The 18,727-nt window shown below is 35.0% G+C and overlaps 1 protein-coding gene across 1 annotated transcript in view; it reads right to left on the bottom strand.

The window, feature by feature from the left end:
* GPATCH2 (G-patch domain containing 2) overlaps positions 1 to 18,727 on the bottom strand; it is a 120,145-nt gene that overhangs the window by 34,798 nt on the left and 66,620 nt on the right. The gene's annotated exons all lie outside the window — the stretch shown is intronic.

Below are 18,727 nucleotides of genomic sequence, written 5' to 3'. Positions count from 1 at the left end.
ACTGTCCTTATTTATGGCTAACACAGAAATAAATTTAGTAAAAAAAACACCTCCCAACCTTTGTATCCCAACACAAACCTTTTGAAATTCAAGTTGATGTGGGATAGAAAGCAAAGGTAAAATAATTTTTACCACACTTTACTGTTGTCAGATGTTCTGCCAGGCTCGAAAGGAGACCACAAAAACTCAATGATAATACATTTATATGGCTCAGGTTTGCCAATAGTACATAAGGAGGAGATTCACAGATAAAAGCGGTCTACTTGTTACTACAAGAACAATGAGCTCAACTTTTAAAGAAAAATATCCCTATTAATCTGGTGTTGTAATGGAGAAAAGTCAGGACAGTTGAAGCTCCAAGTCTGGAAAACTTTCGAAGAATGCTCACTGGATAATTTGAAAGCTCCACACAATTAAAGTATTTAAGCAAAATGTACTTCTTTGACCTGAAGAATGATGTCATTTGGGGCTGAATTGAGAAAAAATGAAGTGCTGTCACTTTTCTGATGTGGATTAAAAGGAATTGGTAATATCTTAAATCTGAAATATCTATGCAAACATACAAATCTCTAGTAGAGGAAATCATGGCAGCTACATGGGAGAACAGCACCTACTGATTTACCCTCATTTTGTTGTTTTACTAGATTGATTGGGGCCTTACACAGCCATGTGATAATAACAAAACACTGACCAAATGTTACTTTTTAAATGTCATAGTTCATCTAATAATAAAAGTGAGATACTGTCATTCACAAAGACAGGTCTGTAAATATGAGCAAGTATTTTAATATGAAATTTCTAAATTTTAAGATTAATAACTAAATTGTTACCTTAACACTATAGGTAAACATGCAGCTCAGCTCTTGAGAGTTATATCCTGCATTAATCTCAAAATGAGGTTTTCATGCTATTCCAGTGTGTATCCCTGGAATATAGTAATCCATTTTCTACACTGTGGCTATAAGAAAAGCCGACTGTGCCTATGTCATGCTTTGTTAGAGGTTCATGATCACATTATCTCATGGTGGACCTGACACTTTTATTCAGTTTACAGTATGTTCTGTGTACAGGCAACTTATTTCCTTTGCCAGGGCTGCTGACAACCTTTTCCACACTATATTAATCTTGTTTACAGACTTTATCTTGGTACAAATATCAGAAAACCGAACTTTTTATCTCAGGGAGAAAATAAACAACATGTTGACAGAAGCAAAAGCTATTTTCTGGACTAAAATTGGTTGTTTACCTACAGCCATACTTATGGAAACAAGTTTAAGTTTCCAGCTTACTCAAAATACATAATCTGAAATTTAATAAGCATGGAAATTTCAAGAAAATTCACCTGATAAATTGCCAGTTTTAAAATAATATAGAAACCACAGAAGTATGTTTTTCCACTAATTTATATGAGAATATGAACTTGCTTGGAATACAGTTACAACCGACCACAAAGTGCACTGCTCAGGTTTCTCCTGCACACCCCAGATAGCTTCAGTTACCAAGCAGACACAGAATATTTATAAAACTAAACTCATAATGCATACATATACAGGCCTTTGCATAAAACTGATTGCTGATTATTGTACGATTCACAATATGTTAGTGCAAATTAATTCCTATTTGCAAAACTTACCTAGGGTGTAAAAAGCTAAACCAAAGCCCATTGAGCCCACCTTCATCTGCTAACTCACTCTTACAAAAATCTCCAAAGATCTGCTGAATCTCCACAGAAGTAAGGGTCAAGCGCTCCAGAAAACGACAGCAAGTTGTAGGACACTAAAATCAAAACCAATACCCTCTCAACTGTTGAGATTCTTTATCTATGCAAAACCCCAGTTGTTATCTATCTGTTCGTTTGTTAAGCAACAAAATCCCAGTGTACAAGAAGAAACCGGGGGTGAAGCAGGTACTGTCTTTTCCTTGGGTACTTGCAAACAGCACTGAAAGTTTGCAAAACTAAGATTTTTTTTTTCAATTGAATGTATGCTAGTGTGCACATATGTGTATGAGGGAACCAGAGTTGCTGTGATGGGAGTGTTAAGAACACTGACAGACTGGGCCTGCTTTAAATTTTAAACTCAGTTCATTAATTAACATTACTTCTTGGCAATGGTCACTTCTTACACAGTAGTAAACATCCTCTGATACACAAGTGTTTTACTTTTTAACACTTGCATGCTAAATTAGCCATAAGTACACAATATCCTAGAACTGATACTGCAGAGTCAGCACAGGCAGGGATGGTCCCTGATAGTTTTGCCACAGGGGTCAAGGTGACCAGTACTGAGTCATCTGAGAAAAGACATTGGAATTTAAGTGGGTTTTTCCTTCTCATTGTTTTCTTCTAGCCTGTGTCTGATGTCTTTATGTTCTGAGGGAGTGGATACCTTCTCATTTTTTTGAGAAGGGGCAAGTTAAGGGCAAACTGAAAAACCACAGTTTGATAATTTCCAACAAATGTTACAGGCTCCTTTTGCCACATATTTCATAGGAAAAAATGCAGCAGATTTTAATTTCTCTAATAATATAAGTACAGTAATTTTTTTTTTAAATCTTTTGACGGATCAACTTTTCAGAAAAAAGCCATTGCACACTTAAAAGTGTGCACACACAACAGAATTCTGACTTCAAAAGTTCCTTCCTATAAGACATTAAAATCCCTACAAAATGCCCAATAATAGCTTTCAAGCTTTTTAGTAGATTTAACACTGTTTCTAGAAGTTGCAGTACCCCACAACCAAACACAATCACACCCATACTGGAACTCAGATAACCATAACTAATATAAAAACTGAAAGTATTTCTAACTATTTTTTCTAATTAAGATTAGCAGCTTTTAAAAAGCTTACTAAATGTAGTAAACCACTAGGAATGATGTCCTAGGAGATGAGGAGCAATACTGACCTCCAAAAAGTACAAAAGTAGTACCGTAGGTCTTCACACAGACCAACTGTGTTGTATCTCTACTGTGGCCTAGTTGCATAAAGCAGTAAAGTAAGTAGGACTATAAATGGAAACTAGGGAAACCTTTGAGTCTCCTTGCTCATCATCTTCCTCCTAGGTAAAGTCTCTCCAGGAACATATTTCACAAGAGATACTTACAGTTAATATAACTATTTAATATGAATAAAGTTTAGGGCTAAGCTTAGCTTAGCCATCACAGCGTGTCACATCCACTGTATGGAAGCCCAGCAAAATTTTGCTGGACACAAAGTAAAGGTACAGAAATGACCTAACTGCTTTCCTAAATGAAAGAACACGTTCCTTTTGCCCCTCATATAAATTAACTGCTATGATCAACTACAGACTAACATATCTAAAAACCAAGTAGATTAACCAAATCTTTTGAATTCCAGGAGAAGAAAAGTCACTTGTATCCGTATTACATATTTATAGTATCTTTCCCTAAAAACACTCTATTCACAAAATTTGAAAAGTTCTGTAGCAAATTCCATTTTCTCAGGCAGGATTTACTACAAAAGAAGTCATTTTCCAAAATGAAAAGCAACTAAAATCAAATCCTGGAGAAAGGATTTTGCACTGGAAATTACAGCATGACATTGTCACTTCCATAATTTACAGATCTGTAATTGTCAATTTATAGGAAATTAAATCAAACTATGACAAGGGAAGAAATAGAAAAAAATCGATTCTCTATATTTTATTGCACTGATTAAGTGCAATTTCTTATTATTTTCAGCATCAATTTATTATTACACATTTTATAACCCTTCTTCTCCACTAGAAGCACTGGAAAGCGCATACACTAAGCAAAGTTCTGGATTTAAAATACATCTTTTAAAAAATATAGATACACATTTGACTTGAAGCAATATAGAAAACTATGAAAACAAAAATAGCTTTCACAGTATACATTACTGAAACATTGCCATAGCCCTAGCTTGACATTACCATTACATTTTTATTCCCTCTGAAAGCACACTCTTGCTGAAGGGCCCAAACTGACCGTTCCAGAGAAGCATCTCTTTAATGTACAGATTACCTTTAAGTGATGCTCAGCCAAACTCTACAAAGTCTTCATGAAGACATGGTTCACTGGCAGAATAGTTCTACGCCAGTTTCTTGCTACTCTAGTTACATTTCTTTAAAATTAACCTCCTTACTAACACAGTGTTGCAAAAAATCAATGATCATTGCCGTTCTGCTTGCAAAGTGTATGTAAGTGATATGGAAAGAGAAAAACTTTGAGAAAAATAGGTCAAAAGACATGGACTTTAATTCCTAAAGCAAATACACATCTCCCTGTATATGTTTTATTATTTTTTCTTAATATAGTAAAAACCAAAAGAGAGAAAATAAGAATCAGTAAGTTTCTTGGCATGAAAGAATATGTTTTAGCTCCCCAATCTCTCTAGTGATCTCAAACACTGTTAAGAGTTTTCTCTACATTTCTTTTCACACAACTGATCAAACTACCTCTATCTCTTTATATACAGTTTTCAATTGAATGATTAACAGATGAAAAAGAAAATCAAGATATCAGAGACTAAAAGAAGAAAAGTTCACAACTGAACATAGGTACTTCGGGGAAAGATGGAAAATTTAAATCCCACGTATAAAAGCAAAGTAAGGAATTTCTTAGTAAACTTTTGCCATTTCACAGTTTTTCTCAGCTACTTTTAAGATAAAACCTGAATTTGAAATTAAATAAACATAAATTTAAAACTAAAAAGGACTTTTTGAAAATAAACTGGCTTGGGTGTAAGGTTTTTTGTTTGTTTGCTTTAAATGGTAACATTAATAGAAAATATAACGGACCATGTTTTGTCCTAAGTTTCTGTCAAGGGGACAAGTTTTTGCAGATTATAGAACAGGCACAGTAAATCTATGATGCATTGTAATGATATATATTAGTGCATTTCTGCTGCCTTTAGCTCTGTAATACAATAACACTGGAGGAGCTGTTAGAGAAAATAAGTACTAGTGTATGATGTAATAAAAAAATAATTGGCCTATGGAGGAAGCATTAGGTAAACTAAAAATTGTAAGTGTCCCATCTGGAAGGAAGTCAGGGATTCTTCTGAGATTCCTAACATTTAATATGAGATAGTACTATGTGGTAACTATTGCTCCAACAGCAACTCACAGCACTGCAAAAAAATGTACTGATTTGTAAGTCTTAAGAAGAAAATATAAACCAGAAACTTTTACTTTTTATTTTTAAATTAAACTCACTTGTTATTAAAAGGTAAACATAAGATTTTCTGCACTGCAAAAACACACCAGACAGCACTACTATTTCAGTTTTTTATACTAGGAAAGAGGAAATCTTCAGGGCAGTTGTCTGAAATATATTAGATATGGTAACAGAACAATGGCAAAAAGTTTGCTACATCATTATTCTCTAAATATTATAAATATTCTCTAAATAATATAAATATTATTTAACAAATTTTATTTATATAAAATCAAATTTCCCTTATTTGGGAAATAGAGTTACTAAATAAATGCTGCAATAATATGTTGCATGTATAAATAAAATCTTTTTTAGCATATTTTAGCTGTCTGTTTAGATATAAAACTTATCCTATGGTGAAATCTTCACTAAATCCCGGATTTTGATTTCATTAGTGCTGAGACTGTACCCTTATTAGTTAAGAATAATCTAAAATTCTGAAATAATGTTTTAACTTGTAAAACTATCATCAATAAGTAAAGCAACCCACACAGTAATACAGGTAGAAGGAAGGAGCAGAGCAGTGATTAGGCTACTAGCCTTGACCTGAGAGATGCAGGTTCAATTCCTTGCTCTGTCACAGGCTTGCTGTTTTGACCTCTGGTAAGTTGTTTTCTGCAGCTTAGTTCCATTTGGGGAAAACATATAAACAGGACCCTCCTTTCCCCTCCTCAAAGCAATCTGTATTTCTTCAGTTCGTTAAAGTAATGTAATACAGTGACAGCAAAGAGTGTACCAGCAACAAAGGATGTCATCCAAGCATTTGCTTAAACTCTGCTTGAAGTACTGAAGGTGATTTTTATTCCTGCTGCCATGGGACTTATCACAGGAAACAGAAAACCACCAGTATTAAATGCATTTACATATAGAAGCAGAATTACTCAGAACTCTTTGCAGGTCCGTGTCGCACAATGACAGCTCACGGCAGCGCAGCTCGGAGTGGATTGAAAACCCAAGCACACAACAAAACCCCCAGTTCCAAATCGCTGCCCAGCTTCAGTCGCAAGCTGTGAGTGGCCTCTACTGGCTGACCAAAGGCTACAGAAGTCACTAAGCTTTTGCTATGAGTTACAACCGAGGTTATTAAGTGTGGGAAGAAATGGAACAGAAAGAATATGCTAGCCAGTGCTGAATAATTCACTTGTGCTGTGGCTAAAAATAAAAGGCAAACACAAGATGAGTGATACAACAGATACCTTTAATACCAGTGCTTTTAGACTTGGCCAAATACATACTGCGAAAGTATACATGCATAAGTCCATTTTCCAAAATGACATTAGAATTCAGCAGGACTATACTGTGCCAGCTCTGAAGGTGAAAACAAACCTGAAATTCAAGTAGTGCATAATCTGTTTATATAAGTTATGTATTTTGTATGAAGAGTGAATTACTTCAATTGTGCTATCAATAGTTTGATTTACATGCACAATTAGGAAGCTTGTTACACCATCTGAGAAGGTATGAAACCAGAGACTACATAACTATTCTTTTCATAGATGTGCAACAAATTTAGCCTTTTCCTTATCTACAAAATTAAAATCAGTAAAATACAGAGTAATAAAAAAAAAACCCAAACAACCTGAAATATGAAAGTGCATCTACTGCCACAAAGATGATCTACAATTTCCTCCAAGTACATAAAAATAACATTTTATTAAGAAAAAAAGGAGAATAAACAATAAATATTAAAAAAACCCCCACAATAATTGTAGACAGGACAGTATGGAGAAAAGCTGTCCAAACCATGAAAAAATTACTTATTATTGTGCAATGTCTGTATTAAAATTAAAAAAAAAAATAGATTAAAACCAATAGGGCCAGTAGCAAGGAAGTGATTTTTTTACTTCAATTTTCTTTTCTATAGGAAAAGAAAATTTCTTTTCTAGGAATATGTACCCGACTTGCCATTCTCTTACATTTTAATTGCACCTTATCAAGAAGGATTATTGTCAAACATAAGTGACTACTGATGCCAAAAGTCGATTGCCTTCATAAGCTGCTGTACAGTGCTCACGTACAACACTGTACTCTGTGGTATTTCCAGCTCTCGTTCTGAATTCTGCCCCATTTCAGAGTTCTACCTCATTTCAGAATTCAGTCCCATTATCTCCACTGCTCAAAATTGTTCACAGGGTTATCTAGCTGACATAGAAGATAACCCTCCATCTCACTAGACACCACTGGGATATGACATGCTGACCCACAGTAAGCCCTGATTATTAGCTTGAAACATACACCATATAAATGGAGCTTTGAGCCAAATAATTTGTTTTAAAGTATTTTCATTTTACTTATACATTAAAACTCATTTTAAACATGCTGACATGAGTTCCATTAATCTATACAGTCATGAACATATTTAGACATGTTAATGTTAGAATCTGACTATTATCAGAAAACAGATGAAAAATACTGACTAAAATACAGACCGCAAGTAATGTCTTTTTCTTTACAAAAAAAGACCAGAGATTTTAGTTTAATAAATTATAATTAAGTGAAAAACAAATGACCATCCACTGTAATTAAATAGAATCCCAATTGTCTGCATTGCACTGAAGCCCACAGTCTTTTAGTTTCATCGAAAAAAGGCTCGTAGCAAACAGAAGAACAGTGACATCTCATTCTTTCTCTCCCATCTTTTCCATACTACCAACTTTCAGTGACTGTGAAAATGGTTAGGATTAGCAACGCCACACAGATCTGCTAGAATAATTCTCATCTAAGCCACTGAATGGTTTCCTATCGTAGCACCTATAGTTCTGTGTGATTTTACAGTCTTGAGCCAGTTAAGTTTCATTCGCATGAGAACCTCATTACCTTTTGTTTTTTCAAAGAGGCACCCAGTGAGTGATATCACAGCCTGGACCAGAAAAACCACACAGTACCTAAACTATTTTCAGGAGAAGGAGATGGTAGGAAGACTAAGCACAAGAGAATGCTGATACTGCTGTACCGAAAAATTTTCCATGTGAAGAAAATAGTTCAGGTATCAGAACATTGTGGTTTAAAAGGTTACACTTTGGTAAAATTTGGAATAAAATGCCTTTCAAAATCCATACAGTTTGATCAATAGCAGACACAATGAAATTTACACATTTCTGCTAAAATAAAAACATGACCTTTTGCCCTTTAGGTTAAATAACTAGTACCCACAAAACAATTTTTCTTCATTTCAACTGAAATTCGCACCAGAAGGGCTCACAACAGTGGTGAAACAGTGGGAAGGAGGCTATAGGGGAGTTTCATGCACAAACTTGGCCAGTTTCACTACTAACAGTATTACATGTGGATGACACTTTCCATTATTTTGAACTTGCCTGTACATAAATATTTTACACAGCAAGTTTACATGACTAGTAGATTTTAGAAATCCTGTATTTGCCACTTTCTCTACCATCTGAACTTACTATACAACCGTAAGCATTGTTTCAAATTGTAAATGCCAGTAGAGATGAAAAGGAGAAGCAAGCCGAAGCTCAGAAATCAACTTTTCACTGGGCATTTTTAAGGTCAAGCTAAATTCAGGTTCAAGATATATTTTCTACTTTTCTCCCTAAGCAAAATGACGTAGAAATAAAATGCATTTTGAAACACGTTACAATAAATATAATTTTTCTTAGTGAGACATTCTCAAGCTTTTCCATCACCTTCAAATATAAATAATTCATGACTTCTACTATAGAAGAAATGGAAACAAGTAGCTTCTAATCAAAAGTGGGAATTCCACTCATACATTTTAAAAGAAACTGTCAAGCTTGTTAGGCTTAATAGCAGTGCCACACTGGGATATCACCCGGATACGGCTGCACTGCATTTTGTAATTTCTAACATAATGCAGATACCAAAGATGTATCCTACTGAATGTTAAGCTCATGAATGGATTGTGCAAAGTCATCAGCAACTTTGATTTGAAGACTAAACTGTATTATCTAACTCTCAAATCCCTACTTATCAGTAAATGTGCTCCCAAGTTCTCTTTGTATGATATCAAGACCTATATGATGGAAAACACCACAGTATACTCCTAAGAGAGCCTAGAGTTCCTTAAGGTAATTTAAACTTGTAATGCATTATAATGATATCTATTCCAAAACATTAATTCATAAAGAAAGGGACACCTGTGTTCCAGGAGCAGAATGCTGCTTCTATCTGCTACCCTCTCCTCCAGCAGGACAAAATAGCATTGTTGTTTTGTACTGTCAAGTAAACTTAATTTTACAAACAATGCTTCTGTCAGAAAGTTGTGTTCAGTATGAGAAAAAAATTTGCTCTTAGAAAACTTAAAACAATGCACAGAAACCAGAGTTTAAGGTGTGTGTCTGTGTGTGTGACTGAGGGCAGGAAAATGTGTCCGACTCGGTGGCTTTCTCTACTGCAAGATGCACTGTACTCATTTACAGGCTCTCCTGTTCCTGGAAATTACATGGGGGAAGGACAATTCACTTTGCCCTGATGTCTCTGGTAGCACCAATTTTACTTTGCTGGCAAGATCTGTGAGAATAGGTTTTGGTCACTATGGAACACATTAGTTGCCTTAGGCTTCTAAAATTCCTGATAAAACTATGCACAAGAAACTTTTGGCTACCAAAAGCATACCCTCTACTTAAAAAGCATCACTGTAGAAACAAGGACAAGAGGAGTAACTAGTTTTTTGGGTCGTGACTATATAGAGGGTCAAGTAAAGAACATTTTTTCTCTCTGCTGCAAGAGTTTAACATGTCACAGGGCACAGAGAACAGACACAAAGCAGTAAAGCACATTTGCCAGGTCCTGGAGAAGACTGACTTTCCACCCACCTCAAGGTAGACATCATACTTCATAGAATTCTGGCCCGTGGCTATCAGCACGCCTTCCAAAATGCCAAGGGAAACCTAAGCTGCCCTTGGGGAGTTAAAACATTATTTTACCTGTTAGTACAGGATGAAAAAGAAAAGAAGTCAAAGAGAGGGTCTTTGACACAGAGAAGATCTTGAATCAATTACCAACACTCTACATTTATATGAGTATGCTATTCTGAAAATACTTATAGCCAACTTAGACCCTAATAAAGACAAATTGCCCTTAAAACTTACACCTTGCATAACAGTATGACATGACTCACCAAAACAATGTCCAAGACAGGGAGATGGAAGGAGGAGAATTCTGACATGGAAATACATTGTGTTCAGCTATTTATGAGTGACAGCCTTGGTGCTAAAAATTTATACATGCCCAGAAGCTTTCATAGACTATTTGGGTACATTCTGACAACCTCCATGATGCAAACTTCACTTTCAGTCAAGGGAAGTATTTTTACTACCAGTACGAAAAATAAGCTTTCTTCTGTGGGATGTTGGAATACGTATTTGATTTTAGTTTGGGAAGGAAGGAATAGGAAAATGAACCAGAATGAAAGTAGAAGGTACTGCGTGCAAATATTACCACAAAAAAATGAAAGTATTTGGAAAAGCACACCTTCACAGAAATCTACAGTAAGATAAAAACTAAGAGATTGTTGAAAGATAATAATAACTATCTCCTTAAAAAAATGGTGCTTGTGGAATTCTTTGAATCTCTCTGCTTTGTTCAAGACTCAAAGACATCAGGTCAATATAACCAAATTTATGTTCTCTACTATCCCAAAGACAGTGGAGTAAATACCATCAACACAAAATCTTGCTGAACCCACTACTTGCCTTTCAGTTTGGTTGTGGTACAATCTTAGCCAAAGTTTTTAAAGTGAGTTATTAAGTTTTCATTTCATTTGCTGCCAAAGCATATCTGTGATGTTTGCTTACTAAATGTAGCCTTCAGGATCAGTACCTTCTATTTAGCTACTCGAGCAATACTATGCTGATAAACTATTCCATTTCCTACCAAATATCTAAAAGTTTACACAGTACCAGAATGGAGACTGAATTAAGGGAACTCAGAACATTATTAAGGTTGATTTAGTGTGCAGGCAGGTTTAACACTAGAAAACATGGTAGGCTCCAAACTGTTGATAAGATGCTCAGATTTCTCTAAGAAAAAAGAAAATTGCTGGTCAAGATAAAGCTCATCTATTTACCTGTTAACTGAACACCAATAGCATAAATACAGCATTCCACAAAGTTAACTGGAAACTGTTACAGTTAAAGAGAGTTACAGAAACTATGAGTTTAAGAAGAACTGTAGAAAATAAACAGTTCAATTAAAGGGGAAAAAAAATAAACAGTCACATGGGTAACTTTGGCTGAATCTCTTAAAAAATTGCATTTGATGGCAGTATGCAAGAAATTGTATATGTTGGTAGAAAACAGTGTTGTATGTATCATACCCTCGATACTGTTAAATTGTGAAGGTGGCCAAGAAGAAAAATTGAGGGAAACAGCCATTTTAATTTGGCATTACGACACACAAATATTTAAGTGGGAAAAACCAAAATAAATGTTGAGTTTTTATAAACTACTTTAAAAATAATGAACATATAGCGATGTATTAATTAGATGGAATGCTGTTGGCAAGAAATAATGTTCACTGAAAAGGTGCCGTAAGTGCCATGAAATATTTGGGAACATTTTCAAGTTCTTCCGGCATATAGCCATGTATTGAGGAAAATATTGAATGGAAAAAAAAAAACTTCCAGAAAATTCTGGAAAGTTTTCAAAGCAGTTCCTATTAATAAGGACTGATTCATCCTACTTTTAAATGAGAGGTCATCTGCCCATCAAAGGCGGTGCCTACTGAGGGAATGTCCATTCCTTGGAGTGGGGGAAAATATGGCATTAGTTACGTGGCTCAAGGTACCTTCTTGGAAAAGTAACAGACACCTATAATAATCTTTAGGAAAAAAAAATAAATCTTTCCAACTCTAAAACTAAGGGATGCAGACATACACCCTCTGCCTAGCTCATCATCCATAACAGCAACCAAACGAGGTTCAAACACAATGAAAATTTCATATTCATCTAACTTGATACACAAAGAAATGCTCTATTGTTTTTTTCAAAGACACTGTTAAAAGTATGTGCCTCATCTCCTTCCACAGCTAAACAGTTTATCTCTGGTGCCAGGGTAAAAGCAGTGGGTAAACTCCTGTTCCCATGAAACCCTTTCAGAAATATATTTGACTTCAGTCAACTACAGGAATTTACATTTACTTCCTCTTTATACTTGGAGATCTGTGAGATCAACTTTGGAAGCTTCTGCTTTAACCAAATTCCTACTTATTTCTATCATAAGATATGGGGAAGGTACTACTGTTTTCATTGATTCAAAGTGAAAGCCTATCAGCTACAGAAGCTTTTATATCAAAACACTCAAGAGAGATTTTGTCGCTAAAATTAACAAGAGTATATTTTCCATTTGTACTTTAGCTCAAAGTCTCCGAAGTTATTTCCTATAATTTTGTATGATCCACCATTAGAGCACCATTTCACTGTGATAAACAATTCCTCTTTCCTATTGTGGGATTTTTCCAAATCCCTGGAATTCTCTGAATGGACTTCATTCGTCTTTAGATATCATTGTTTACTATGTGCAAGAACATTTCTAGTGAAAGGTAAAATAAGGAAACAACACAGTGCTCTGGATTGATTAAAGAATTAAGTAACATTGTAGTTTGTTAAATCTAATTATTTGTGCTATTTCTGCCATTTAAAAATATTTAAGAAGAATACTATCTCCAAGATTTAATTTTTGAAGTCAAATGATAAACATAAGAACAGAGAATAGCAGGGGAAAAAAACCTTGATACATGAAAACAGAGATGTGACATAGTTCCAGAATATCTTTAGGCAATTGGAGCATGTTTTTTTCATCATGCCAATAGGCTTAACACTTTAAAATTTACAAAACTTAGGATCGGGAGAAAGTGATAGGACGACCAAGGGATGCTGTTTTGACTCTGCAAATATATCTGTATTAATTTTTCAAAACATATTATGCTTAGAAATTACTGCAGTTTAAATAAGGGAGCTACTTTTAAAATCCAAATATTTCAATGTCTATTCTCTTTCCACCTGACATGAGAGTCAGCCTTCGTGCAAAAGAATAGACACTATTCTTCTTTGTAGGAATAATAATTTTGTCCCAAAAGGGCTTCAGGATTCTGATCTACACAGAAGTGTTCATCCATTTTTGCATCCTCACAAAAGGCTATTTATGCTTTGGTTTCTATTAAAAGGTACTTATGTTTTTAAACCAGGTAAAATACTGTGATAGATCCACAGCAGAGTTACAGAATCACTACTGATGAAATTAAGTAAAACATTACAAATATGGGACCTCAGTAAGGAAACTGGAGACATAGGATGAGGGTTAGCTTCCCATTGCCCCTCTAGTTAATATGATTATGGAAAAGAAGTTCCTAAAAGTTTAAGTCTGCACAGTTCCTCAGGAATCTTCACTATGTAAATGACTAACAACTTTTGAACGGAAAAAAAGTTTTACCCCCAGTATAATCAAGCTCTTTCCTTCCATCTTTGGATTACATTCCCTCACATAGCAAAACCATAAACCCGCAGACAATGGTGCAGATAACAAGCAGTGTGGTAGACTAAAAAGACCTAGTAAAAACCAAACAAAACCCCACTAATTCCCCCAAAGCTGAGTCGCTCATTTTAATGGAGTACTTAGGTTTTCACTAGGTGTCTAAAAAGGGAATAAACACCGGAGATGAGACAATATCCCTCACAATTGTTTTTAAAGTTTGCTGACTTCAGAACTCATAAAACTCTGGGTTGATTAGGACAGGATGTACTTACAACCCTTTGCATGCATTAAAACAGTCCTCATCTATTATTGAATCATCACTGAAATTCAGCTCATGGAAGTGAAAATCGTAGAGTTCAAAACATGAAATTTTAAGGATGCCATGCAGCAATAGAATAATAGTGTGGGTAATCTTTAAAATACTTGAAAACGGAAAGCCCTAGGAACCCCAAAGGCAGCAGTGTCACTTTTACTTAATGTATGATATACATATCTTAAAAGCTGGATTTTTCCTAACACATAAAAAATACATTTCAACTAAGAGTATTTCTCAGCCATATGACTCAGATCCATAAATAAAAATGTCTCGATTGAACTGTAATTTCCAAAAACAGACTTTGTTAGGTGCCTCAAATAGATCCGTATGCACCATTTTAGGGGTGGAACAAATATCAACTTTATTTTCTAAAACCCACTCTTCCTGCTGGCTTTCTGGAGTGACTTTAGTCAAAGTGTTGCAACCCACATGTCAAGACAAGCCTTTTATCGTACCAGAAATGGTATTTCATCTCCACTTGTCTCTTCTTTATTTGAATCACTTGGGGATATAGTTGCAACATCAACACATTCCTGACATACTGAAGTTTTAAGCAAAGCATTTTCTGATGAAATAATTTGGCATAATACGTATTTTCCCTAACAAGAAATTAAAAAAGATCAAGTAAAACAGCAACAAACGTACTGGGTGCATCGTCCCTGCAGTGTTTGTGCATTTACCAGCCCTAGAGTAAAAATACAAGCATGCAAACAACAAATATCTTGTTTTTCATACAGCCTTATGAATCATGGCAGCCTATTTGTAGACCTGCTGTCACTACCTGACAAACAGATAAGGACTTACATTCTATCTGAATTTATTTACTTTAAGTTTACATTAAATATAACACGTTTATTCCAAACCAGAGGGGAAATATCTTTAAGTAGTAAATTATGTGCCTCACACGTTGACACCTCAGAGTAAGCCCACAAAACTGCCAACTCCAACATTTTAAAGTGTAATTTGCACTTATTTGACAAAATCCCCACCTTTAATATTTCACAAGAAAGTGAACACTACCACAAAGATTCTGTATGGATACATTACTTCCAGTTCTGTTAGTTTCCATTTCTTTTACTCTTATTTACTTTCCTGAAGGGACTAGTCTTTCAGCTGGTATAAATATGTACATTAAATGAGCTACAATTAATTAATTGATAAAGCTACCATCCTTCTACTAGCTGAGGAATCAATTCTAAAATGTACACTCATAAATATTTATATTTTCAGGACAGTAAACTTCAAATAGACTTGAAAAAGGGAATGTTAAGATCCAGAATACCCCATGTCTTCTTCCACAATGCTAGATTACAATATTTGTATTTAGCAGTTCATTATTTCACCATGAGAAAACGCTCACTGGCTTCCATTTTTGAAGTAGTTAAATGTATTTAAACTATAAATATCTTTTGGCTCTTCAGCAAAAACAAACTGCTAGATATTTGAAAAGGGCAGCTGCCACATTGTTCCCTGGGTGCAACACAATGGCAGGTCAAACTTTTGTTCCTCTTGTCCTACAAACAATTTTCAAGCCCGTGCTCAATAAATAAATTTGGTCTCAGCACTCCCAATCAGGGCTGCACAATCCCCTCAGTAGCAGACCTATGATAAATGGACTTATTTTCCCAAATCAAACACTTGAATTTAAATTCAGATGAGTTAATGCAAAGGTCAACATTGTAATCAGTTCTTTTGATCTTTATAGAATTTCTAGAGTAATACATAATAAATCTGAAACAAGGCAATTTGCAGCTCTGTATGTGTGGCTGGTAATAAAAATCTTAACGATTAGAGCCTTTATGTACTTAGGGAACGTTTTATAGTAATAGCTATAGTGAGAGCCTCAATGCATGGGGAATGATGGCAATAGATAACACTGAAAGACATGATTGCTTGATTCTTTATATAGTTTATACAGTATGTATAGATTATACATTATAAATTAAAGCACAATGTATCTGAAGAGTCTCCCAATGTTTTTCTAACATTCTATTTCTGATTTGCCTCCTCCACAAAATACGGCCTTGATAAAAACTTGTGAATTTAACAACAATCTCATATATAGAGATTTTTATTGTTTCATATACTAGTACGTTACCTCAAAGAAAATAAGAAATTAAAATGTTTGTGCACAGTGTGTACATGTCTTGCTCTCTTTTCTTTAAAAAGGAAGATTGATGTTTTTGGAAGTATGTATTTAGATGTATAGTATGTCAATTTTCTTATGAACCAAAAATGATTATTAGACAAAAGGTATTTGAGTTGAAAACTGGACATGAAATCCTAGAAACAGACTAAAATGTCAGCAGTCAAATGAGGAAATACTTAAAAACAAAAGGGTAATTTGTTTTTTTAATAGTCCCTTAAAGGTTTCTTGATAATAATCAGATAACTGTCTAACCATTAAAAACCTGTAAAAACATCTTCCTTTCCAATATTCACAAAACACGACATTTAAGAACTGGTGTCAGAGAACACCTTCCATAAACACACAATTATGTAGTAGAGCAAAAACAGCCCATAGTTTAGGAACTAAAGAAAGAATATTTTTTCAGGAAAATGAAGACTAAGCAGCTGTTGGCGATGACTGCACTGTAAGGACCAAGAATTCATCCATGGGAACTGTGATTGAGATTCTCACTATCAGGACATATCAGTTGTCTACATCTATTTAGTCAAGTTGAGAGATAAATAAAATTGATCATTTGTTTACTTCCCCTACTCAGAAATCTCCTATTCTCACAGAACACATCCACATCTCTCTGGCAAAAATAAAACTCTTCTTTATCCGACTCCAAATTCTTTTAGGTGGTAGTTACACAAATTAAGTATATACACCATCAGACAGACCATACTGATAATGAACAGTGCTTGTGGGGGAAAAAACCGTGAGGCTTATTGTTTGGTTTTGGTGCGAGACATCATTTCTTTCGTAACAGAGCTGTGAGAGTGATCCACTTGACATGCTTGGAAGAATGTCTTAAGTCTCATCAACAGAGATAACGCAACTGTTTTAAGGTGACTACACTTGCTGCATCATATAGGGGTTATGAAGTACATCTAAGCCTAAAGAATTCTCTAAAGAATCTGACTTGATACTGCATGACAGGTCTATTAAAAGTTATCATTAGTCAAAAATCAATACACCACCTAGTATATATATAATAGATTAAAATCACAGCTGATCATCTTCAGAAATAATTACAGATGGGGAATCTTCTTCCAATAGACATATTCCTAGCAGCACTCCAAAGAGTATGATTAAGATACTTAACCGCAAAAAGCTAAGAACACAAAACTGGGAAAAAACCCCAATATGTCAGAGTGACTTGCATGCAGGCAACCTAACTGTGGCAATTACAGAAAAATCAAGCTTTCACAGCTCTAAAGCTGTCCTTTTGAAAGAGGTAGCTGGGTTTCGCTGACTGAATTATTTTGTTAGACTCCCATCTCCCCTCCTGGGAAAATATTGGTTTATCGAAACTCTGTTCAAGGGGATGGACTGACATTTGTAAAACTATCCCAGTGAGGACTTTCTCCAAGCCTTTCACTTTCTTATAAAATGCAGCAGAAGCTGCGTGCTACCAAACAACCAACAAACTCCTGAAGTGGACATCATTCCAGGATGACCCTGTTTGAGCAGGGAGGTTGGACCAGATGACCCACTGTGGTCCCTTCCAACCTGACCCATTCTGTGATCCTGTGATCTTGTGGGAACACATTGACTGAGCAGTGCTGACAGGACTCTGGTTCCTCGTATCATAACTCACACCCCCCCCATATTACTGTCTTAGTGTGAAGAGAATGGAGGGAAAGCATGACGTACAGGGCTTCAAAGATAGTAAGTTGTTACAAAGAAAAGCATGCAAATTTTAACCTCTGATTATTAATGTAATAAATTCAAGATTGCAAGAAGGTAGATTTAGATTAGCAAAAAACAACTTTCCTAGAATAAGATCATGGATCATGAGGCAAAATGCATAGAGAGACTGCAACGATGGAGATTTTTCAGCTTTATAGAAAAACACCCAAGAACTGACTTTTTTGTTTTGAAACAGAAGGTAAGTGACAATACAAGAAAGTATGACTGATATATCATCATACTGGAGGAACTGTTTTTGCTTTTCATGTTAAGGTGTCAGTTTGACTACATTCATATTAGGGCTACATGAAGAACAAAAATGCAGCAAGATTATTATAATACATTATATTACATTATATTAGTACCTTATACACAGAGCTACATAGCACAACTAAAACCATCACCACCAAAAAAACCAAACCCACATATTAATGCCTCAAAAGCAAGGTGTGAATCTTAAACTACGTTTTAAACTTAGATACCTTGATGTAATGGATTGTTGCCTACAAAAAAAACAACTTGGAAGGATCTTATGAGAAAGAAAAGCACCTTAAATTTGGAAGAAAAGTTGGGAAAGGCAAGGCAGTGAAAGGATAATCCTGCTAAGACATTCAGCTCAAAAAACCATCTTTGTTACCACATTCTAAATGTGTATAAACAGGTAAGAATGATTTTGTCAAGGCTAGACAAGAAACTGTAACTGAAAATACAGAAAGATGGGAGCCTGAGCAAAAGATTAAAACTGTGTAGAAAGACAGAAAAAGAAAGGTTGTTTCTTAGCAAGAAAGCCAAATAACACGATTTAGAAAGAAAGCTAAGTCAAAGCTGACACACACTATTGACTGATATGACAAAGGCTGGGAACATTCTCCACAGAGATTAAAATGAGTGTCATATA

This window comes from Corapipo altera, unplaced genomic scaffold (assembly GCF_003945725.1).
Source record: "Corapipo altera isolate COAL_440 unplaced genomic scaffold, ASM394572v1 48b, whole genome shotgun sequence".
Classification (NCBI taxonomy): Eukaryota; Metazoa; Chordata; class Aves; order Passeriformes; family Pipridae; genus Corapipo; species Corapipo altera.
Note: the sequence above shows the minus strand (reverse complement) of the source record. Positions and strands in the feature narration are given on the sequence as shown.